This window comes from Chiloscyllium plagiosum, unplaced genomic scaffold (assembly GCF_037043375.1).
Source record: "Chiloscyllium plagiosum isolate Xiang-an unplaced genomic scaffold, Cpla_swu_hap1 HiC_scaffold_15, whole genome shotgun sequence".
NCBI lineage: Eukaryota > Metazoa > Chordata > Chondrichthyes > Orectolobiformes > Hemiscylliidae > Chiloscyllium > Chiloscyllium plagiosum.
Window position 1 is genome coordinate 23706336 of NW_028270153.1, and position 25025 is coordinate 23731360.

At 42.8% G+C, this 25025-nt stretch overlaps 1 long non-coding RNA gene across 1 annotated transcript in view; it reads right to left on the minus strand.

The window, feature by feature from the left end:
• Positions 1-25025, minus strand: part of LOC148147630 (uncharacterized) — a 44645-nt gene that overhangs the window by 15028 nt on the left and 4592 nt on the right. Inside the window, exon 2 of the long non-coding RNA XR_015759475.1 lies at positions 9773-9910. This is a non-coding gene — a long non-coding RNA (uncharacterized LOC148147630). The remainder of the gene's footprint in view (positions 1-9772; positions 9911-25025) is intronic.

The following is a 25025-nucleotide window of genomic DNA, read 5'->3' on the forward strand; positions in this document are numbered from 1 at the left end:
CTTTAGTCATCCAGCATTCCCTATACCTACCAGCCTTCCCTTTCACCCTGCCAGGAATATAATTTCTCTGGATTCTTGTTATATCATTTCTGAAGGCTTCCCATTTTCCAGCCGTCCCTTTACCTGCGAACATCTGCCTCGAATCTGCCTAATACCGTCAAAAATTGCCTTTCTCCAATTTAGAACTTCAACTTTTAGATCTGGTCTATCCTTTTCCATCACTATTTTAAAACAAATAGAATTATGGTCGCTGGCACCTCTGTCACCTGCCCTGCCTTATTTCCCAAGAGTAGGTCAAGTTTTGCACCTTCTCTAGTAGGTACATCCACGTACTGAATCAGAAAATTGTCCTGTACACACTTAACAAATTCCTCTCCATCTAAACCTTTAGCACTATGGCAGTCCCAGTCAATGTTTGGAAAGTTAAAATCCCCTACCATAACTACCCTGTTATTCTTACAGATAGCTGAGATCTCCTTACAAGTTTGTTTCTCGCTTCGTCAAGGTGACTTGCTCTTCTTTCGGGTTCCTGAAAGGCTCCTCAAAGCCCAGGCTGAGACTCCAGGGCAGTACTGCCTTGTCAGAGGGTGCCTTTTTTTCAGTTAAGGTGCTCAGCCAAGGCCCTGCTTGCCCCCTCGGGTAGATGAAGAAGGTTCTGTGCCTTTACTTCAAAGAAGAGTGAGGGAGCTAACTCACTGGGTTAATATTTATCCCTCAACCCCACATGACTAAAATTATGTGATTGTTACTAAGTTGATATTTGCAAATTGACTGTCTGATTTCCTACTTTACAGCAAAGACTGCACTTTTCTTAAAAAAAAACTAATTGCCTGTAAAGTTTATTGAGGGCATCCTGTGGTCCTTTAAGGGCAGTGTCGGATTACAAGACCTGCTTTCCTTCCTTTATCCCAAAGAAAGCAAGCCTGACCTCCTAACATTGCTTCGTAAACTTCAGCTGCACAGAATCTTTTTTTTAAATTTCCCCTCTGTCATTGCAAGTAAATGTTGGGTTTGTAACGCCCAGGTGATCTTTTAATGTCAATGTTCAGCATTTCTGAGAGTGCAGTACTCCTTCAGTCTCATACTGGAGTGACACTTACGGCTTTTGTGCTCAAAATTCCGTTGAAGTGCAGCTCGAATCCGTAACGTTTGCAGCACAGTGGCTCAGTGGTTGGCATTGCTGCCTCACAGCACTAGGATCCCAGGTTCGATTCCAGCCTCGGGCGACTGTCTGTGTGGAGTTTGCACTTCCTCCCTGTGTCTGCGTGGGTTTCCTCCGGTTTCCTCCCACAGTCACAAAGATGTGCAGATCAGGTGAATTGGCCATGCTAAATTGCCCATAGTGTTAGGTGCATTAGTCAGAGGGGAATGGGACTGGGTGGGTTACTCTTCAGAGGGTCAGTGTGGATTTGTTGGGCTGAAGGGCCTGTTTCCGCACTGTAGGGAATCTAATCTAATCTCCCATTCATTTTCCTAAACTCCAATGAATGTAATCTTACCCGATCTAAACTCTCTTCATACATCAGTCCTACCATCCCAGGAATCAGATTAGTTCCTGTGGTCATTTTTTACTGCTGGAAGCAAAGTATGTTCATGATGAATAAAATAACCTCATAAAGTTCATGTAAAGAATTTTTGTTTGGGAGTGACAGAGAGGGTCAACTGACCTGGGCTGCTGATGGCAGTTGTATTGTCCAAATGCTTACTATCTCAGTTCCTGATGCCAGTTTAATAGTAGGATTTGATTGTAGCCTTGGAATCATTTTCACTTCTATTTCTCCTAATGTCATTCAAAGTACAGTATGGTAAAAGATACAGAGCTGAATCTTCTGGTCTTTTGGCTAAGTCAAAAACCTGTTAAGTTTATGGAGTGATTCTTGCTGTGAGGGCTGAGTTTTCTTGGTTATATCTTATCAAACTCACTGCATTAATTGGCATTTTGTGCCCGAGTGGCAACTATCACATCCAATTTCTGCCCCGTTTCACCACGTGCCATTCCTGGAACAACTTGCTGCTGACAGGATACTCTGGAATTCACCAGCATCTCTTGCACCCATGCTGTTTCTAAAGAACACTGTGCACCCAAACAAGCACTATCATTCTAGAACTATCTTGCCAGTCTCTGACATTTGACACAGAAATAGCAGACAAGGGGTGAAATCAGGGTCAGGAAGCTCTGCGAGGTGGAGCTGCATATACTTTGCCCCCAGGACCAACAGTGGAGGCCACAGGGCTATTTTCCCTGGTTTTCAGAGGCTAAGGGGTGACCTTAGAGAGGTTTATAAAATCATAAGGGGCATGGATAGGATAAACAGACAAGATCTTTACCATAGGCTGGGGGAGTCCAGAACCAGAGGACATAGGTTTGAGGTGAGAGGGGAAAGATATAAAATGGACTTAAGGGACTACCTTTTCATGCAGAGGGTGCTGCGTGTGAAATGAGAGGAAGTGGTGGAGGCTAGTACAATGACCACACTTAAAAGGCATTGGATGGATATATGAATATGGAGGGTTTAAAGGGATATGGGCCAGGTGCTGGCAAATGGGACTAGATTAGGTGAGGATATCTGATCAGAATGGACGAGTTGACTGAAGGGTCTGTTTCCATACTGTACATCTCTATTACTCTATGACATCTGACCATGTCAGCCCAGTCCAAAATTGACACTCAGGTTAAAGCACTTTCCGAAATCTGAAGGAATGTACATCACTGTAGTATATATGTCAATGCCCTGGCTGGTGGAATGCCTCAAAGATCAGTCCCAGAGTCTCAATTATTTACATGTGATAGTAAAGATTCTACTGTCTAACTGGTCAAGAATGTATCTGACAGCATAGTGCTGAAGTTTCTGAACTAGCAATCCAGAGACCTGCACTAATCCTCAGCAGAAATAACTTCTACTCCCACCATGACTGCTTGGGAAATTTAAATTCAAATAATTATTTTGGAATAAAATGTCTTTTTTTATTAATGCTGATCGTAAAGTTACCAAATTGTTGTAAAATCCCACATGATTCACTAATGTTCATTAGGGCAACCTTTCTGCCTTTCTTACCTAGTCAAGTCTAACTTTGCATCACCCAGTAGTGTGGGTGACTCAGAGCTGCCCTCTGAAATGGCCTAGCAAACTACTCAACTGGAGGTAGCTCACCAGCATCTATTCAGGGGAAATTAGAGATGAACAATAAATATTGCCTTTACCAGTGACACTCACAGTGCAAAAACAAATTGCCTAGTTTACACAGGTCCCAAATCCCATGTGCTGGAAGAAATTTTTAATTTCAGCATGGTTCTAATGCAAAACCTAGCAAACTTTTCAGCTAATGTATGTGTAATGATTGGATGGCGCCGTTCATTCCCATTAGCAATCACTTAAAGAAATAAGGCTCTAGAAAGAGTCTGCTCGCAAAATAAGATTTTTTTTTCTAGAATTATACTTTATGCTTGGCAGTCCGGCTTTTAAGTTTTATTTGCCATTGTTAGAAAGTACTTCATATTATGGAGATATCACAGTCTGTGTTAAAGGCTCTAGTATGGCCATCTAGTTTGGAATGTAAAGTTGGAGCATTTATGACATGACCGTAAAATCCCTACAGTGTGAAAGCAAACCATTTAGTCTACCAAGTCCACGCCAACCCTCTGAAGAGCAGCCTATCCCCCTGGAATCTTGCATTCCGCATGGCTAATCCACCTAGCCTGCACATCTTTAGGAGGAAACCCATGCAGACGCAGGGAGAATATGCAAACTCCACACAGGCAATCACCCAAAGCTGGGGACAAACCTAGCTCTCTGGCACTGTGTGGAAGCAATAATAATCACTGTGCTGCCTTGGTTAACTAAACTGACTGCTATTGCAAACACATTATGAGACCTTCCTGAAGACCCATCAGGGAAACAACAAGAAGCAATACAAAAATACATCAAAAACAGAACTGCAAAGCTGAAATAAAACAGATATACTCAGCAGGTCACACAGCATCTCTAGAGAGAGAGAGAGAGAAACACGGCATTCAAGTTTTACAGTTATGATCGATGTCTGAACAAATATATAGCGGCCTTCCCCTAAACTGATTAGAATATGCTTGTCCTAAGGACAAGTCTTGGGCAGTGAGACACTGAAATCCTTGTACACTGGGCACTGTAATATTTTCTAAGATGACTACTTAAATGCAATGTGGTGTTTTCATGCTCCATCAGTGTATAGCACTGGATAAGGATAGTTTGAGGTAGTTTGTTGCCATCAGTCCTCTTTGTTTTCTCTCTGCCTTAGGCCACTTGAGTGATTAGTGGTAAAGAACATGCCCCCATAGACTACAGAACAGGCACTGTTCCTAGACAGTAATGAGGTTTATTGTGTGTTAACAATAAGTACAACAATAAGTATTTGATCAGGTATAATCATTTGCATTTTACAGAGCTAGTACAGATCTCAGGCCTTTGAAATTTAGAGTATTACTCCTTGTCTCGAGCCTCAGGCTGTGACATCAGTAGAAAGGGTAGAGCCAATATAGCTTGAACGTTAACCACTTAGAAACCATTACTTTATACAACAGCTCCCCCCTTCTTAGTTAATCTATCATGTGTATAACTACATTGCATTTGTCACTATCCTAACTCTTCTCGGATCTCTGGATTCATATATGACTGTGGTCTGGGCATTTCACACTTTTCCCATAACCTATTCTCTTCAAATTTGGAAGAGTGATAAGAACTATTGACTCTGGTTCTGATCCTTGGATCATTTCTCCGCCAGAGGATCTTTTTGATCTCAAATATTATTCATGGAGGACATTGTTTTTTGTAGACATTGCTGTTAACATTTAAGCTTACCTGGACAATATTTAATTGCCTGCACTTTCTTCCCAGAAGGTAGCTATTCTGGTGAAATAAGTCTTTTTCTCCTTTTTTTATCCTGGATTTCTGGATCAGCCAATTAATGAAAATGATGGAGAAATTTGCCTGACATCTACAGGGTGTAGATGTAGAAGGGCTTATGCCCGAAATGTCGATTCTCCTGTTCCCTGGATGCTGCCTGACGTGCTGTGCTTTTCCAGCAACACATTTTCAGATCTACAGGGTGTAGGATGTTAAGGTCTTTGCCATGGTTGAGGTTTCAATAGCCAACCTGAGCATTCTCAGTGTATGAGAGAGACAACATCGCTCTGAGATATGATTGCCCATGTTCTTTGGGAGAGAAATGTTTGCATGTGTGCAGCTCATGGTAGTGGAAGCAGAGGAATTTGAAGATTCTCAGCTACTGCAAGGATACAGTTAAGGATTCAAACAGTCTGCATCCAAGGGGAAGTGTATAAATTGCTTTGCTATAACAAAAGAAGCATCAGTCACTGTTGTATTAATTAGTTAATACCTGAAAGGAATTACTGGCATAATTGAGATAAACTATGTCCATCAGATTATCAAGGACTATTGCTGGGAGATGCTAACCATTTCTGTGTTTGTTACCAACTCAATGTAAGTGTGTTTCAATTGCAGTAAAGTATGCCACATGTTTATCACCCAGTCCATGTGCAACTCCACTTTCAGGAACTACTCACCTGTACTCCTAGGTTTCTTTGTTCACAACAGTCCCCAGGGCGCTATCATTAAGTGTATAAGTCCTGCTCTGGTTTGCCTTACCAAAATGCAACATCTCACATTTAATCTAAATTAAACTTTACCTGTCACTCCTCAGCCCATTGGCCCATCAGATCAATGTCCTGTTGTACTCTGAAATAATCTTCTCCACAGTGCACTGCATCACCTATTTTGGTGTCATCTGAAAACTTACTAAGCATGCCTACTATATTCACATCCAAATCATTTATCCAAATGATGAAAAGCAGTGGACCCACCACCAATCCTTGTGGCTCAGCTCTGGTCACAGGCCTCAAGTCTGAAAAGTAACCCTCTCCCACCACCCTATGTTTTCTATCTTCAAGCCAATCTTGTATCCAATTGGCTAGCTCCCCTTGGATCATCATCCTAAAATTAAAGCTAGACTGTCCAGGAAGGAAACAGTAATATGTACAAAAATATAATAAAAATTGACTGCACTAAGAGCTTGAGGGGAAGGTTCACTTGAAGAGAGATTGGAGATTTTGTTCCCCCTCTCACCTTGCTGCTGATGCTGATCAACAATAGATAAGGTGATGGCATGCAGGTCTGCAAGCATCAGCAGCAGTCACAAAGTGTTTGGGTGGACCTATGCTTCCAGTGCAGCCACCAACCTGCCCTGGAGACAGCCAAACACACATTCCCTGGAGCCATCCCAGTTCTGTCCACCGTCGATTCAGTTTACCATCTATCTCGCCACAACTTGCCGACTGCTCTCAAATCCATTTGTGCATTTCGATTGGAATTATTTCTGGTCAACACCATTGGCTCCTCTTCTATCTGGGGCTGGATAGGTGCCTGATCTGTGGCAGTCTTTTCAATGTCAGTGACCTTGGGGCATTTCTTTCTCGACCAGCTCCAGTGATGTGCCAGTGATGTTCTCACCAGATTGTGCTGCCAAGGTGAATCTAGGTAAAGTAAACACTGAGGTGTCAGTATCTGAGCTGGTGGAGGGCTAACCAGACAGTTTTGCCACTGTATCTGCTGAGGGATCCTTGGTTTCAGTCTGGAGCTGGGTGAGGAGATGACCATGATGGCAGAGGCTTTGTGACTGTCACTTGCTCTGCTTCAAATGTCTCTGCCATGCTTCATCCCTTTTTGTCACCCTATTTATGTCATTCTGAAGACTATAGTCATCGTCATTGTCCACTACAATATTACTTAGTTTTGTTTTCTTTACCAATTATATAATGCTGCTGTCTACATTGGTTATTAAGATTGAAGTTAAAAATCACACAACACCAGGTTATAGTCCAACAGGTTTATTTGGAAGCACTAGCTTTCATAGTGCTGCTCCTTCATCAGGTAGCTGTGGAGCAAAATGCTGGTGAAAGAGCCGCACTCCAAGAGCTAGTGCTTCCAAATTAACCTGTTGGACTATAACCTGGTGTTGTGTGATTTTTAACTTTGTCCACCCCAGTCCAATGCTGGCTCCTCTACATTAAGACTGAAAACAACAATGGACCCAAAATTAACCCTTGAGGTATACCATACCATCCACCTGCCAGTTTGAAATGCATCTACCATACACCAGCCTCTGCTTGCTGACATTAAGCCAATTCCATATCCATGCTGCTAGTTAACCCTTTGTTTCATGTGCTTCCTTAAAAGACTAGTGCATCTCAACTATGCTCAAAACCTTTACCTGCTGCCATGTACCAACTGTTTAGAGTTTCATTAGATACATAAAGAAGGTATGTAACTTATTTGTCATGCACTTATTTCACCAGCTTTTCAATTGTCTTTCAATCTCATCCTATTTTGGGGTATCTGAACCTGGGAAAAATTGCAATGTGACGTAAGTGACATATTTGATTAAGATCAGTTCTGCACTAAGCACTTATATTCACTTCAGAAACAAAGGTCAGCATTTTCCTCCCAAGTTTAAGAATAAGTAGTTGAATGAGTTGGGAAAGTTGCACAAGGACCTGTACTGTTGGTCTCCCCATCAATTTTACAGTCTAATAAATTAGATGCAGGTGTTCATGAGGGAGTGATTCCCTATGTCACAGTTTTGGCTGTTTACGCTGAATCAACATTTACATGAAGGAACTTCAGGTCAGACCAGATTCCCAATACTGCTGAATGATGTATAACCTCTAAATATGCAAACAGTGATTGGAATCAGTGGAGAGCACATTGTTAAAGATCTGTGCATTTTGTCACTTCATTAGTCAGAGTCATTGTGGCTTAGATAGTGGTCATTTGACATTGCATGTATCTGCAAAGTAATCCAGTCTGTTCCATTTTCCCTGCAGGTTTATTTCTTTTGAGTCCCCTACAAATTTATTTCCTTTGAGTCCCCATGTAACTTTCTTTTGAAATCACTCATCATCTTCACTTCCACCACCTTTGATGTTGGCAATATCAGGTCACCATCATTCGCTGTTGAAAAGAAGTCTTTCCTCACACCCTCCTCTATCTCTTGCCCAAAGTCAATGATATCTCAATGTACCATCAACTAAGGGCACCAGGTTTTGTTTATCTATCTTACCTGAATCTGTCACAACCTTGCAAACTCCTATCTAATTTCCCTCCATTTCCTTTGCTCAAAAGAGAAAAAACCCAACTTCCTAATTCTTGGGATCATTCTGGTAAATCTCTTCCTCATCCTCTCAAGTATTGTCACATTCTTCCTAAAGTGTAGTGATCCTATCTGGACACCATACTCTAGTTGTTGTCTAACCAGAGCTTCATCAACATTCAACACAATAGTTCTGCTTTTGTACTCAATTAATCAATTGATGAACTGCAAGATCCCTGAGGCTACCACTTTCAGGGACCTGTGCACATGGACCGTAATTCCTTCTGTCTAAAAGTGTCCATTTTTGATCAGTGCCCATTTTTGATCAGTGCCATTCAGTCTAGATAGCCTCTTCCTGTCCCTTCTGCCAAAATGCATCAGCTCATTGTTCTCTACATTAACATCCGTCTCCTGCTTGCCTGCCCCTCCTGAGTTCCTATCAGTGTTCTATTGCAATCAAATTTTTTCATCCTCAATGTCTTCCACAATTTTGAGTTTGGTATCATTAGCAAAGTTTTACTCTGCATTCCAAAATGCTTATAGATTAGCACTGAACTTTGAGTGACACCACTAATTATTACTCTCCAGTCTGAGAAACAGGCATTGACCACAACTTGCTGTTCTTGCCTTTCAGCGAATTTTTAACTGACTGCTTCTGAACCTGCTATTCCATTAGTCTAACTTAATGGGTGCAATTTGCATGCCTGCCCCATTAAATTGTTTCAGGTATCTGATTCTTGGAGCAGCAGCCATTTTTCACACTCTCCAATAATCCTGCATTATTACAGCGCCATGAGGGAAAATTTGTAACATTACAGTTTAGCTGTGATAAAAGAGGAAATAGATAACTATTACTGGTGTGGAGATTTGCAGGAAGCTAATCTTGATTTTGTTAACATGCTTGTTTGTCTATTATTAATTTTTTTGAAAAAGTATTTAGTAATCAATTTACTATTTTAATTAATAAAAACTGATAAAACAATACCTTTTGTCACATAGAGGGACGTGAGGATTGAAAATGGACCATTTTCTTTAGCAGACATCTTTCAAATATGACATTAAACTGAAGTCTCAAATGCTTAAAAGATGCCAGAGCACTATTCTGAAGACAAGTAAAGGAATTCTCGCCTGTGATTTGTTGAATATTATCCCTCATCTAACATCTCTAAAACATACAGAGTAAAATTGGTCCATGCTATTAGTATATCATAAAAAACTACAGGTCACTGGGGTTAAAGTGGGGGAATGGGACTGATTAGATAACTTCACAGAGAGTTGGCAGGACTCAATAGGCTAAACTAACTCCTTCAGTGTCTTTATGATTTTGTGAATATATGGAATGAATTTGAGTAGTCCTCTGGTAATGGACTTAGGAGGTAGATGAGGGGGCAATCTCTTAAAATGGTGACAACAAGCCAGGGTGGAGTGCCCATCCTGTTCCCATTCTCCATTCCTTCATGCAGCAGTGGGAAAATCACAGGATGTTTCTCCCATCCACAGACTAATTTTGTTGCTTAAGTAACAAAAAAGGCCTCTACTGGCATATTACAAATGGCAAGAGGTGATAGCCAGGAAATTCTTTGCAGCCTCTCAGTAACCTTGAGGTTGGGTTCTCCTATTTAGGAAATCTTACCTGCAGTAATGGCTATGGCTGCTCTCACCAACATCCTCCCTCACACTTACTGGGACACACTGGCAGGCCGTTGTTCCCTTATACCCCACTGACATGGTGGGGAGGGAATTGTCCTTCCATGGTGGTGAGGGCATTGTCCTGTGGGATATAGGTAAAGTAATGTTACTTCTGCAATTATAATTACTATACAAAGTAATTGAACTCACACCAGTGTGTAATTGTTTCAGACAAGAGCTGAGTCAACTAGAATGTAAACTATGTGGAGGAAATACATAATTGTTTTTGTATTAGCTAAAATTGTATGCAAGAATGAAATGTGACTGCAAAACAATGGTAGATGTTACAGACAAATAGATAAGGTGCTGTGAGGATGTAGGTTAAGCCAGATACGTCTGTACAAACAGTAGGTATGGACATCTGTTTCCCACTTTTACAGAAACACAGGAACAAACCCCAATTAAAAGGGTCAGAAGGATCAGTATGGTAGGGGAAGGCACAGATGGAGGGAGTAGATAATGGTGAAGAAAGGATATGCCTAACAATGACCCACAGCGGGATGTGGTCAAATGGCCTTATGAGGCCAGAAATAAGCATTTTGTCACAGATAAGGCCAGATAAGGCAAGAGATAAACAGGAGTAATGAGTGCCGGTCTTAGAGAAGTGGAAGATGTAAACGAGGAGGCGCAATGAAATTAAAAAATAGAAACCAAATCATATAAATATCGTGTATTGGATGAATTTGGTGTGTGTGTCCCTTGCCTTGTAGACAGTGGACATCACACCATCTTGCAAGAGTAAAATAAAGGACACTACTGATTCAGATTTTGACTCGGACTGAAATTATTGAAGTGTGTGAGCTTTGTTTCTCACAGTCCTTTCATGGTGGTGAGGACACTGTCTTTCCATGGTGGTGAGGGCATTGTCTTTCAATGTTGATGTGGACATTGTCTTTCTATGGTGGTTTGCTCATTGTCCTTCCATGGTTGTGGGGCATTGCCTTTCCATGGTGGTGAAGGCATTGTCTTACTATGGTGGTGGGCACATTGTCCTTCCATGGTGGTGGGGCATTGTCTTTCTATGGTGTGCTGTTCTTCCAGAAGTCACTGCAGGTAACTATCTATAATCAAGATGGTGAGCAGTCAGCAGCCAATTAGGTGCTGTGGAGAGGATGCTGCCAGTGATCCTCCTGGCTGCTGAATCAGGATAAGTTAAAATCTTCAGACACATCAGCAGGACATCTACTGGGGCTCTCTCTCATTCAGCCTTATAACCCATGTGAATCAGCAGTCAAATCTCCACCATGCCTGATCCTCCTTTCCTTTGTAAGCCACATTTCCTAGTCTCAACATAATTTTTGCTTGGTTGAAATTCAAAATCTTGGCAAAGTGTTTCAGTGAGAAATAAAAAGAAAGACAATGTTTTGTGCTTATATTAACTCTAAAGAGGAGTCATACTGGACTTGAAATGTTACTCTGTTTCTGTCTTCACAGCTGCGACCTGACCTGCTGAGTTTCTCCAGCATTCTCCGTGCTTATTTCAGATTTCCAGCATTGACTATATTTTGCCTTTATTCAAGTGTTTAATTCACTGCCACATCTCTTTCAGGTAAGCCCACCTTGAAGAATACCAGGTGGGCTTACCTGGAAGAGATGTGGCATTTAACATTTCAGCTTGTTTACCTTCATTCTTTTCTAGCTCCCACTGGTATTGGATAAAGTGCTTGCTAAAACTCACTTTCAGAGTTGCGTTTCCATCCTCAGTGGTTGTCTCCAACTCTACCTTACCCGATACAGATTCCAAGTGAAGTTCCATCCTTCATGGTTTAAACCCAACTATGAATACAGGTATCTCCGAGACATACAATGGTCCTCGTTAGTTGCTCCCTCACATCCTGAGATCCACACTTAGTGCCATGTGCTGCCACATGCACATTTTCAAACTCTATCTCCATCAGTATTGGCACATGCAATCTCAGAGCTGTCCCGAACCCCGTTCCATTTTATTTTTTGCTTTATTCGCTGTGAGTTCTGAAGAAGAGTCATATTGCCCTTGGAACTCTTTTTTTCTCTCTCCCCAGATACTGCTAGACTTGATGAGTTTCTCCAGCATTCTCTATGTTTGTTACAGAACACTATTGGCTGCTGATTCAGTGCAAGCAATTTTGCACTGCTAGGAAAAACCAATATTACCTCCATTATGTGGTCATTAGCACATTGCTTTTTGTGGACATTTGCTGGTGTACAATTTTTTTCTTCTTTCACAGATTGTGGGCTTCATATACCTGTGAGGTTAGGATCACTTCAAGCTAACCTGATTAGTTAATGTCAGTCCATACTCTTAACTGTGAAGGTGAATTCCACCACCATAAAATTATTCAATGACTTCCCTGCCACCAAGGCAGAGAACTTACTCAGTGTAAAAAAGCAGTTCCTCTCATTTCTTTCTAAATCCTTGCCCTTATAGGGTGACCCATAATTTTAAAGCAATGCCCAATAGTTTTAGACTCACTTACAAAAGGAAACATTCCATATCCACTTTGTGAAGAATATTCAAGGTTGTATATATTTCAATCAAATCACCCCTCACTCTTCTATACTCCAATAGCAGCAAGTCCAGCCTGTCAAATACATCCTTCTAACACTACCAACTAATTCCAGTTTCCAATTTAATAAACCTCTTCTGAACTGTATCCAATGCATTTATATTCTCCCTTAAATAAGCAGACCAAAATTTCACACAGTATTTGAGACTCAATCTTACTATTAGCCTTGATAACTGAAGTATTATATGTTAAATATGTTAATGCTTAAAATTTAACACTATTATGTTGAATTTCTCTCCTAAATAGCAACCCATTAACCTCCTTGATGATGTGCTGCAGGTGCACCCTAAGGTTTTGTGATTCATTCACTAGAACACCTCAATACCTCTGCCCCTTCAATTCTATATTCAAAGGTAATACTCTGCTTTTTCATTCTTCCTGACAAAATGAACAAATTCACCTTTCCCAAATTATATTCTATCTGCTAGATTTTGCCCACTCACTCAACCTATCTGTATCCATCTGTAAACTCCTTATGTCTTCTTCACAAGATAATTTGCTATCTATCTTTGAGTCATTTGCACACTTAGCTGTCATGATTTCACTCGCCCTTTCTCAGTTATTGAGGTAAATTGAAATGTCAATCTAGACTTCTGCAGTACTTGAATCAACACATTCTGTTAAATCTGACAGACACATTGATACATACACCGTTTCCTCCCAGCTAGCAGAACTTCTAACCAAGATAATATATTACCCTTCACACCATTAACTTGTATTTCTCATGATAATTTTTAATGTGACACCTTATCAATTGTCTTCTGGAAATACAAGTATTATACACCTACAGGACCTAATTCATATCCAATTAGATGCAATTCTGTATCTTAAGAATTCTTTTTTTCCAAGTTGTCCAACTTTGTGTTCTATTTGGCTATCTCCAAAAGTAACTCTTCCTAATAATCTTATTTCTGCTGGTATGTCATCCTGATGTGATCATTTTGTTTCCTTGTTTCAAAAGCTTTTAATTCTGCAGCATAGTTTAAGCTGCTGCTCTGTTCTGCTGTACTGGAAGGTTTCACATGTTTTTGGGATCAAAATGGAGGTTCCCAACTTTTGCAAGTAAACTAGATAATTTCTCCCTTCTTTGAATAGAATTAATGATACCTGTCTTTTTGCAGCCCCTCTCAGTGAATCCTGCTAAAGGCAGCCTTGATAAATGATTTCTATTACCTTAACAGCTTTACTGAATTAATCCTGCTGTCTGCAGCTTTGATAACAATTCCTATTTTCTTATCAGTTTTACCATATGAATCCTAATGTCTGTGGCTCTATAACATGAAGACCCATTACTTCCATGATTCTTTTCCTGGAAGAGATATGTTGAGTGAAGTCTAAATAAATGAGTTCCACCTTTAATTAATGGATCTCCTGCATTTTCAGTGACCTCAATAGTCTGCGAACTTCCATTAGATCCTTTCTGCTTAGGCTTCCAAATCATGCCTTCTTCACGTTAAAGATTTGTGATGTTTCTGGATTTACAACCTTATTGAAAATAAATCCTTTATTTTCTCTTACTGTGCTGTGTTTGTGGTGTTCACTCGCTATGCCTGTGATGCTCAATCTGAAATGTACATTTTGCTGGTCCAGCCTCTAAACTGTACTGTTTTCTTACAAATTTATCCTTGTCTTCTAATGATCGCAAATATTCTCATAGCCCCTCCGACTCCCAAATACTCCAGCTTCAAGGGGTTCCTAACACTCTCATTCCGCTAACCATCCCTTATCATTCTGAAATGCTTTTAGAATGAAATGCAGATTCTCTCTTGTGTAATGTGGCCGCCAGGTTCTCTTCTGGAGAGGTCTCGAATGTACAGCCCTTCCAGCTGCTGACTCTGCATAAGCAGCCTTGCCAAAGGTTCTTCTGAAGAGGTATTCAGACCTCCAGCTTTGCTAGTGTGTAAGTAGAGTCCCACATCAGTTGCCACTGTAGTGATTGGAACCAGGTGGATCTTATTGATTATGAGCTGCTTGATTGAGGTTATTAATCTGGCCTAATCCGGGACCTCTGGCTGACAGAGATAAACAAGGGATTACCGCAGTTAGGCAGTAGTGTGGGGGTTAATTTAAGTTTAAAAAGAAAAAAGAAAAAAAAACAAGAGTGTCTGATCACAAGAAAAAAAACAAAAAAAAGAAAAAAACATAAACAGGGGATTCACACCTGCACACACACAATATGGGTGCTGGGGAAAAAATAAGCACTACCACAGTTAGGCGGTAGTGTGGGGGGGGAAAAAGAAAAAAATTAAAATAAACAGGAGTCTTTGATCACACAGTACTGCCCTTAAAAAGCAAAAAAAACACAGAGGATTCACACCTGCACACACACAATATGGGTGCTGGGGAAAAAATAAGTACTACTGTAGTTAGGCAGTAGTGTGGGGGTAAAAAGAAAAAAAAGAAATAACCAGGAGATCGACAAAAAAAAGAACAGAAGTCATACATCATATCCACTCAGAGAGCTGGCTCTGAGGGAGCTGGACTCTCCTGATTGTGTCAGAAAAAAATAAACAGAGGATTCACACCTGCACACACATAACATGGGTGCTGGGGAGAAAAATAAGCACTACCACAGTTAAGTGGTAGTGTGGAGGTAATAAGGAAAAAAAAAGAAGAAAATAAAAAGAAAAAGAAAAAAATAAACAGAGGATTCACACCTGCACACACACAACATGGGTGCTGGGGAAAAAATAAGCATTATTGCAGTTTGGCGGGAGTGTGGGGGTAATTATTGAAAAAATAAAAAGAAAAAAAAACAAGAGTGTCTGACATCCTCTGAGAAAAAATAAATAAACAGGGGATTCAATCGGGTGTTTCCTTTCTTCCTGGTGGTAGAATATAAATAAAGATCTACACACTTGTTGTTTTTCACAATGTATGACACCTGCACACACACGACATGGGTGCTGGGGAAAATAAGCACTACGCTGTCAGGCGGTAGTTTGGGGGGGAAAATCTTTTTAAAAAGAAAAAAAACAGGAGAAAAATAAATAAATGGGGGATTCGGAGATTCCTGACTTCAGGGACTGATTCCGAGCTGACTAGTCACAGCCTGTGCACTGTGCATGTGCAAATGAAGGGTGTCTTAGTGACAGGATACCGACCTCGGTGCAGTTATTTCAGTCATAATGCTGTAAGATGAGTTCTCACTCCAGTACATCATATTCTACCAGCTACCACCGCACTCCTTCTAGTTCAGAATCTAGAGGGCCTATTCAGTCGAGCGATCAAGAATGGTAGAGGAATGCCACTTGGCAATCTAAAAATAAGACATTCTTATCTTCAGCATATGCAATTTATTATGATGGCAAGTCACTCTGATGAGATAGACAGTTTTACAGAGAGACTATGAGAAACATCCAGATGGTAGTCTTACTCCTATAAGATTCTAAGCTGTTAACCCACTGAAATCCTGATGATATCTTCATAGTAGGTGGTGCTTAAGGCACACTTCAATATTAATTCTTAGACCCCTATGTCTCATCCAACAATAGGACATTCAAGGAGTAGAAGCCTTTGCATTTGTGGAACATCTGTACAATTATGTGCAGCTTCTGCGAAGTAATGTCCATCACTGTACATCATGGGGAAGCCCATTATTGTGATAATACCAGCCAGAGGTATGCTCTGTCTGCTACTCTCTGGCTAGAAATTTCCTAGTTTGGTCCTGTTCTGGCAAAAACAGTATCAGCCACGTCCAGTGGATGACAAAGTGAGTGTCTGAGACTGCAAGGATCCCAATTTGAGGAAATTCAGTGCTATGATCACTTTGACACCATTGACAATACCACTCTTATCCTGATCCAAGGCTGAAGGTCTTCTTGACAAGTTGGCAGAATTGACAGCACTTCAGACAGAAATGGAACTCATTCAGCAACTAACTAGAAAAGTTAGTAAATAGCGCTGGTGTAGGATCCTTCCTGCAGTTCCATATAAGATCAGCTATATACTTTAAGAGAGGCTTTAGTGAGGTAGTGCAGCTGAAATTGGGAGAGCTGGAATTGCATCTGCGCTACCTGCAAACAGATGTTGTTCCAAAGAAGGGTCTTTGGATCTGAAACAGCAATTATGCTTTCTCTCCATACATGCTGCGAGACCTGTTGAGTTTCTCCATCAATTTCTGTTTTTATTTCAGATATTGCATCTGTAGGAAAAGGTGACATATATGCTGAAGAGAAAGAATGGGTAGGGGCTGGAAAAGGAGTTGGGAAAGAAGATATTGGTTGGCATTTTTTCTTGGGCTTGCTGCAGTGCTCCAGGGAGGCTCAGTGCAGGTTGGACGAGCAGCATCTTATTTTCCACTTGGAGAGTCTTCAGGAATCAATATTGAGTTCAATCATTCTAGAACCCAACACCTTCTTCCATGTCATAGAGTCATAGAGATGTACAGCACGGAAACTCATCCATGCCAACTAGATATCCCAACACAATTTAGTCACACTTACCATTACCCGACCCACATCCCTCCAAACCCATCCTATTCATATACCCATCCAGATGCCTTTTAAATGTTGCAATTGTACTAGCCTCCACCACTTCCTCTGGCAGCACACTCCATACATGTACCAGCCTCTGCGTGAAAACGTTGCCTCTTAGGTCTCTTTTATATCTTTCCCCTCTCACCCTAAACCTATGCCCTCTAGTTCAGGACTTCCCCACCAGGGAAAACACTTTGTATATTTATCGTATCTATGTCCATCATGATTTTTTAAACTTCTATAAGGTCACTCCTCAGCCTTCGACCTTCCAGGGAAAACAGCCCCAGCCTATTCAACCTCTAGCTATAGATCAAACCCTCTAACCCTGGTAACATCCTTGTAGATTCTTTCTGAACCCTTTCAAGTTCCACAACATCCTTCCAATCGGAAGGAGACCAGAATTGCATGCAATATTCTAAAAGTGGCCTAACCAATGTCCTGTACAGCCGCAACATGACCTCCCGACTCTTGTACTCAATACTCTGATCAATAAAGAAATGCATACCAAACACCTTCTTCACTATCCTATCTACTTGCGACTCCACTTTCAAGGAGCTATGAACTTGCACTCCAAGGTCTCTTTGTTCAGCAACACTCCCGAGGACCTTACCATTAAGTGTATAAGTCCTGCTAAGATTTGCTTTCCCAAAATGCAGCATCTCACATTTATCTAAATTAAACTCCATCTGCCACTTCTCAGCCCATTGGCCCATCTGGTCAAGATCCCGTTGTAATCTGAGGTAACCATCTTCGCTGTCCACTACACCTCCAATTTTGGTGTCATCTGCAAACAAACTAACTATACCTCTTACGATCACATCCAAATCATTGACACAAATGACAAAAAATCGTGGACCCAGCACCGATCCTTGTGGCACTCCACTGGTCACAGGCCTCCAGTCTGAAAAACAACCCTCCACCACTACCCTGTCTTCTACCTTTGAGCCGGTTCTGTATCCAAATGGCTAGTTCTCCCTGTATTCCATGAGATCTAACCTTGCTAACCGGTATCCCATGGGGAACCTTGTCGAACGCCTTACTGAAGTCCATATAGATCACATCCACCACTGACCTCGTCAATGCTCTTTGTTACTTCTTCAAAAAACTCAATCAAGTTTGTGAGACATGATTTTCCATGTACAAAGCCATGTTGACTATCCCTAATCAGTCCTTGCCTTTCCAAATACATGTACATCGTGTCCCTCAGGATTCCCTCCAACAACTTGCCAACCACCGATGTCAGGCTTGCTGGTCTATAATTCCCTGGCTTGTCCTTACCACCTTTCTTAAATAGTGGCATGACGTTAGCCAACCTCCAGTCTTCCAGCACCTCACCTGACTATCAATGATACAAATATCTCAGCAAGGGGCCCAACATTCACTTCCCTCGCTTCCCACAGAGATCTAGGGTACACATGATCAGGTCCTGGGGATTGATCCACATTTATGAGTTTCAAGCCATCCAGCACTTCCTACTCTGTATGATGGACATTTTTCAAGATGTCACCATCTATTTCCCTACATTCAATTTCTTCTATGTCCTTTTCCACAGTAAATACTGATGCAAAATACTCATTTACTGTCTCCTCATCTCCTGTGACTCCACACAATGGTTGCCTTGCTGATCTTTGTGGGCCCTATTTTCTCCCTAGTTACCCTTTTGTCCTTAATGTATAGTTCTCCTTAACTCTATTTGTCAAAGCTATCTTATGTCCCCTTTTTGCCCTCCTTATTTCCCTCTTAAGTATATTCCTACTGCCTTTATATTCTTCTAAGGATTCACTCAATCTATTTTGCCCACACCTGACATATGCTTCCTTCTTTTTCTTAACCAAACCCTCAATGTCATCCAGCATTCCCTACACCTACCAGACTTTCACCCTAACAGGAATATACTGTGTCTGGATTCTCATTATTTCATTTCTGAAGGCTTCCAATTTTCTAGCCGTCCCTTTACATGCGAACATCTCCCCCCAATCAGCTTTTGAAAGTTCTTGCCTAATACCATCAAAATTCGCCCTCCTCCAATTTAGAAATTCAACTTTTAGATCTGGTCTAGCATTTACCAGCATTATTTTAAAGCTAACAGAATTATGGTCGCTGGCCCCAAAGTGCTCTCCCACTGACACCTCAGTCACCTGCCCTGCCTTATTTTCCAAGAGTAGGTTAAGTTTTGCACCTTCTCCAGTAGATACTATCACATTCTGAATCAGAAAATTTTCTTGTACACACTTAACAAATTCCTCTCCATTTAAACCCTAAACATGATGGCAGTCCCAGTCTATGTTTGGAAAGTTAAAATCCCCTACAACAATCACCCTATTAACCTTACAGATAACTGAGATGTCCTTACAAATTTGTTCCTCAATTTCCCACTGACTATTAGGGAATCTATAATACAATCCCAATAAGGTGATCATCCCTTTCTTATTTCTCAGTTCAACCCAACTAACTTCCCTGGATGTATATCCTCCCTCAGTACAGTTGTAATGCTATCCCTTATTAAAATCGTTACTCCCCCTCCTCTCTTGCCTCCCTTTCTGTCTTTCCTCTAGCATTTGTATCCTCAAATATTAAGCTGCCAGTCCTGTCCATCCCTGAGACACATTTCTGTAATTGCTATGATATCCCAGTCCCATGTCTCTAAACCATGCCCTGAGTTCATCTGTCTTCCCTGTTAGGTCTTTTGCATTAAACTAAATGCAGTTTAATTTATCAGTCCTACCTTGTTCTCTGCTTTGTCCCTGCCTGCCCTGACTGCATGATGCGCTTCTTATCTCAAATGTACCAGTCTCAGATTGATCTCTTTCTTTACTATCTCCCTGGGTCCCACCACCAACCCCCTCCCCACCAACCCCACCCTCTCCCCCACAACCTTACTAGGTTAAATCCTCCTGAGCAGCTCTAGCAAATCTCCCTGCCAGTATATTATTCCTCTTCCAATTCAGGTGCAATCTGTCCTTCTTGTACAGGTCATGTCTACCTCAGAGGAGATTCCAATGATCCAAAAATGTGAATCCTTCTCCCATACACCAGCTCCTCAGCCATGCATTCATCTGCTCTATCCTCCTATTCCTACTCTCACTAGCCTGTAGCACCAGAAGTAATCCAGATCTTACTATTCTTGATGATCTCCTTTTTAAATTCCTGCATAATTCTCTGTAATCTCCCTTCAGAACCTTATCCTTTTCCCTTCTGTTTTAAAAAATTCTCAAGGTCAAGGACCAGGCTCGCAGGAAAGTAGTCTGACACAGAACAAACAGCCAAGAGGCGAGTCTGCTAGAATATAAGTGTTTTATTCCCCGCAGTGTCGCCACAACCAGTCTCGTACTTACAACGGGTCTGGTTTATACTCACTCTACGTGTTACCGGAACTGGAAGCCGTCAGTTCTCGTAGAGCGGTTGCCAACAACCCACGCTCGGCGGTTAAACGCAACCCCGGAGCAGACTCTACCGAACTGGAGACTTTTCCAGATATAAACATGCATGTGAACAGCAGAGCAAGGCTAAAAAACACATTCCATTCTGGTTACATACAGATAGGAAGATTCACACGGGAAGGTGTATAATAAGATTCACACGGGACTAAGCGACACCTTCCATTTTCGGTTAGATTCACACATGTATTGGGACACAATTTTAACCCTTTCACCACATTCCACTGCTTGGCCCAATACATGTGTTGCATAATGATTCACACATGTATTGGGACATAATTTTACACCACATTCCACTGCTTGGCCCAATACATGTGTTACATTATGCCCATATGTATTCTTTCTAACAAGCGCCTACGTACACGCCAAATATACAAGCAAGTCAGGACATTACAGCATGTTAAAATCACCAGGACCGCTACCAGGATCGACAAGGGTGGGAACAGGAATGTCCCCGCAGTGGAGGACATACCACTCAATATGTCCCACCAATGATGAGCTGACTCCACGTCCACTACACGGGCAGCATGTACTACCTCCTGTCCATGTATAAAGGTAGACACCGTAACCTTGGTGACATTGGTTTGATGCTTTCGTAATATCTGCTTAAGCTCCTCGGATCGGTCCAATGCTCGCTTAAACCGATCCAGGGAAATGTTCCAAGGATTCATCAGCACTTTCCACTGCACCTTGGTAAAGTGGCGAGCACTGCTATAAGTGGTCAACAAATAGGTGTGATTCTGCCAGTGCCACTGATAGACATTTGAGAGGCATCCCGAGAACGGTGCTGAGGGAAGCATAGGATGTGGATTATTGTTAGCCACACAGAGCGTGTGTGGCCCAATCTGCCACATCATGTCCCTTGGAGTCTCAACAGTCCATTCGCACAGGGCCGTTCCCTTAGTCAAGCCAGGGTCCCGATACCTGTCCATCAGTAGGCAAGTTTTCCCCTGATCAGTCTGTTCACAAGCGGACAGATCATAGGTAATATTGGTATCTGGGCTAAACCACTGTCCCCTTGTCTTCAGAAAATAATATCCAGAAGATGTAATCACTGGTAATACATAATATCGACAGACCGTAACAGTGTGGGTTACATTCATGGTAACAAAGTATCCGTTACACATAGTTGCGTTACACCATGTTCGCTCTGGATGGGTTATCATCCACAATTTCTCAGATACATTCCATAGTCCCCTCCACGCCTGTACATTGGGGGATGTTACCACACGCAAAAAGCGTTCTTTCTGTATTTGAGCATGCAACATTTGAATATGACAGGCAGTCCAATTTAACTGAGCCGTAATGTTCTCAAACAGTTCCTGAGTGGCACCCCAGATATCCAGTTCCCATTGCAGAGATCGTATCATTATTTCAGCTGTCTCTCCTTGAGTCATCATTACGGATGGCATCCACCTTCCAATAGTATGTAGTCCTTGTGAGGTGGCCTGTCCCGTGTTAGATAATTTAGTACGGGTCACCTCAGAGTCAATGGCATTCGAGATACCCATAACAGTTCCTGCGCCTCCCAGCAGGGTGTCGTACCACGCTCGTCACCGCCTCTTGGTATGACACTCGGGTATGAGGGGCAACTGTACCCGCCAATGAACATCAGTGTGCAGTACCGCCCGGGCCATCTGTTGACAAGTTGACATAATAGGGGCCAACTGTGTTCGATGCGACCGCACGCCCCCCGTGGCTGGCCCGCCCCGCGTGGGGTTTAATAACGCCTCAGACGGGGCGTTCGTCGAGGGTAGTACCATTATTAACCACATGAATCGATGACGATTCCGAATATCGGTGGCATTGCGCAGCCACAGATCTTCCCCCCGAGCTGTGACGCTCCAATGAGTCCCCGTTGTCCCGCATGTCTGGGTGCGTCGGTCCCACAAACACGTCTTGACTTGGGCATTTACCACCAGGGTGCAATTAGGCGGTATGAACGATATGTCATATTTTTCCCCATCCCGGCGCATGTAGCACTGTGCACACGTGTACAATTGACAGTCGCTGGTGAGAGTCAGAACAACGCACTGCTGACCGGGTTCACATGTAAAATTGTCCTGCGTCCGTCGCTGGCTACTGGCCTCCCACCGCACCTCATGGCGGGCGACCGGTACCAGCGTCCAGGCCGTGATACCGATGCCCTGGAGTGGCCATCCGATCGCGAACATCGCCAATAGGAGTCGCAATCCCCATGACCACCCCATGTTCAAGGCGGAGGGCCAGCCTGCGGGTGCATAGCAATTACAACATTATTTAGGTCTCACGTAAGTAGCACTGGTTCGCCGGGACGTTTGCCCAGGTCGGGTCCCCGGGGTACATAATGGTGACCAGACTGTCCTTCCCCTGTGCTATGATTTCGGCCGGCCTGGGGGGTTCGGTCGTCTGGCGCACCCATACCTTGGCCCCCTTAGTGTCAGTAGACCCAAATCCCCCCGTCCCACGCTCAGTAACCGTAACGGGAGCTCCCGTCTCTTCCACCGTTGTAAGGTTACATGGCTTAATGACCAATTGCGCTATTCTGTCCCCCTTCTGTATCACGTAAGGTTCAGCGGTGATGTTGACCAGGATCACCCCCAACTCCCCTTGGTAGTCTGCGTCAATTACGCCTGCCATCACATCAATCCCCTTTAGTGACAGTCCCGACCGCGGGAGGATATGCCCATAGGTTCCAGGGGGACAAATCAATCCTAACCCGGTCTTAATCACCGTAGGTTTCTGTTGGATCAAAGTCTGGGCAGTTAGTGCTCGTAGGTCCAGTCCAGCCGAAGCCGGCGTGGCCCTTACGGGAATATCAGCTTCCTCAGCGAATTTCCACATTTTAATAGGCTGAGTCTTTGGGGTATCACATACTCGTATCATCCTATTCAAGGGTGTTACCCCATTTCCTAATGGGCGGTTATTAATTTATTTGTTTCACCACCCGAATTAGTTGCTTCCTCCAACCCGTTAAGTCATTGCAACCTCCTGCTTTTCGTAGTGAGGACTTCAGAAGCCCATTCATTCGTTCTATAAGTCCCGCAGCTTGTGGGTGATAGGGTACATGATAAACCCATTCCACGTGGTTATCGTGACACCACTGCTTTACCGCCCTTCCTGTGAAATGGGAGCCATTGTCACTCTGGACCTGTATGGGCAATCCATAAAATTGTTCAATCAAATCTAAACATCGCAAGGTAGCCTGTTGATTGTTGTGACGACAGGGATGGGCTACCAAAACCCCAGACATAGTGTCCACAGCTGTACATATGTGGTTACATCCTTGTGAGGAGGGTAAGGGACCCACAAAGTCCATTTGCCAGCTCTGTCCCGGACCATCCCCCCGATGGATATGTCCCATCATGTGTTGGGGCACTCCCTGCCGCTGATGTTGACACTGCTCACACTGGTTTACTGCAGTCTTAACATCATCTACCATAAGATCTATTCCTCGGTCTCGAGCCCATTGCAAGGTTCCTTGCACTCCCCAGTGCCCAGCCTTAAGGTGTGCCCATCTAGCTAGGTCCACTGAGGTGCCCCTTTGCACCATCATGGTTCGGACGATACCATCCACATATCGGTTATGTAGAGCTTCCACATCATTTCGAGATGTATGGGCATCTACGTGGGTGATGTATATGACCAGGTATTGAGCTTTCTCCCATATATCTTCCCATAACTGTTTACCCCATACTTCCCTATTCTGGATCATCCACTGATTGGCCTGCCAAGTTGGCATCCATTGTGTCATGCCTTTAACCACTGAACACGAGTCAGAGAACAAACAAACTCCCATGACCCCTGCTTGCATGACTACCATATGCACTGCTTTTAATTCTGCCCACTGACTACTTTTTCCCTCCCCTAATTCTTCTAGGGTAGTGCCTTGTTTTGGGTTAAAGGCGGCAGCTTTCCATCTACGCTGTCCCGCTTTCCATTGGGCTGACCCATCTACGAACCAAGCCGTGGCTTGTTCATCCGGGGTCAGTTCATCATACCGTTTTCCCATCTTAACGGGTGATTCCTTGTATTCAATCACCTCAAACCGTTTTTCCCCTTCCTCAGGGGCCTCCGCCACTTGCTCATGTAGGACTGACACTCCTTTCTGTCCAGTCCGCACTCTCTCCGACACATACCATTTCCATTTAATGATGCTGCTCTCTTGGGCAGTTCCTATTCGGTGGGTAGTGGGGTCACTAAGTACCCACGGAAGAATAGGGATAGCTGTTCTCATGATCACTTCATGTCCAATGGTCAGGGCTTCGGTTTCCACCAAGCCCCAGTAGCATGTTAATAACTGTTTCTCAAAGGGGGTATACCGTTCCCCTGCCGGGGGTAATTTTCGGGACCAAAATCCCAGTGGCTTACGGGTTCTTTCCTGTTTTTGCCATAAACTCCAATTGGCATAATCCCCCTGTGCTGAGACTTGCAGTTCTACAGGTCCTGACTGTATCTTTCCCAAGGATACAGCTTGCTGTATCGCTTGCTTGGCCATTTCAAATGCAGTTTGATGGACCTCCGTCCATTCGAACGCTGCCTTTTTCCTCGTAACTCGATACAAAGGTTTTAAAATTTGTCCTAAATGGGGAATATGCTGTCTCCAGAATCCGAATAACCCAATAAATTGCTGCACGTCCTTCTGGGTGTGAGGGACGGCAAAGACCTGAATCTTATTTTTAGCTTTCGCAGTGATTTCCCTTTCCCCCTTGTTCCACACGATTCCTAAGAATTTTACCGTTTGTGAGGGACCCTGG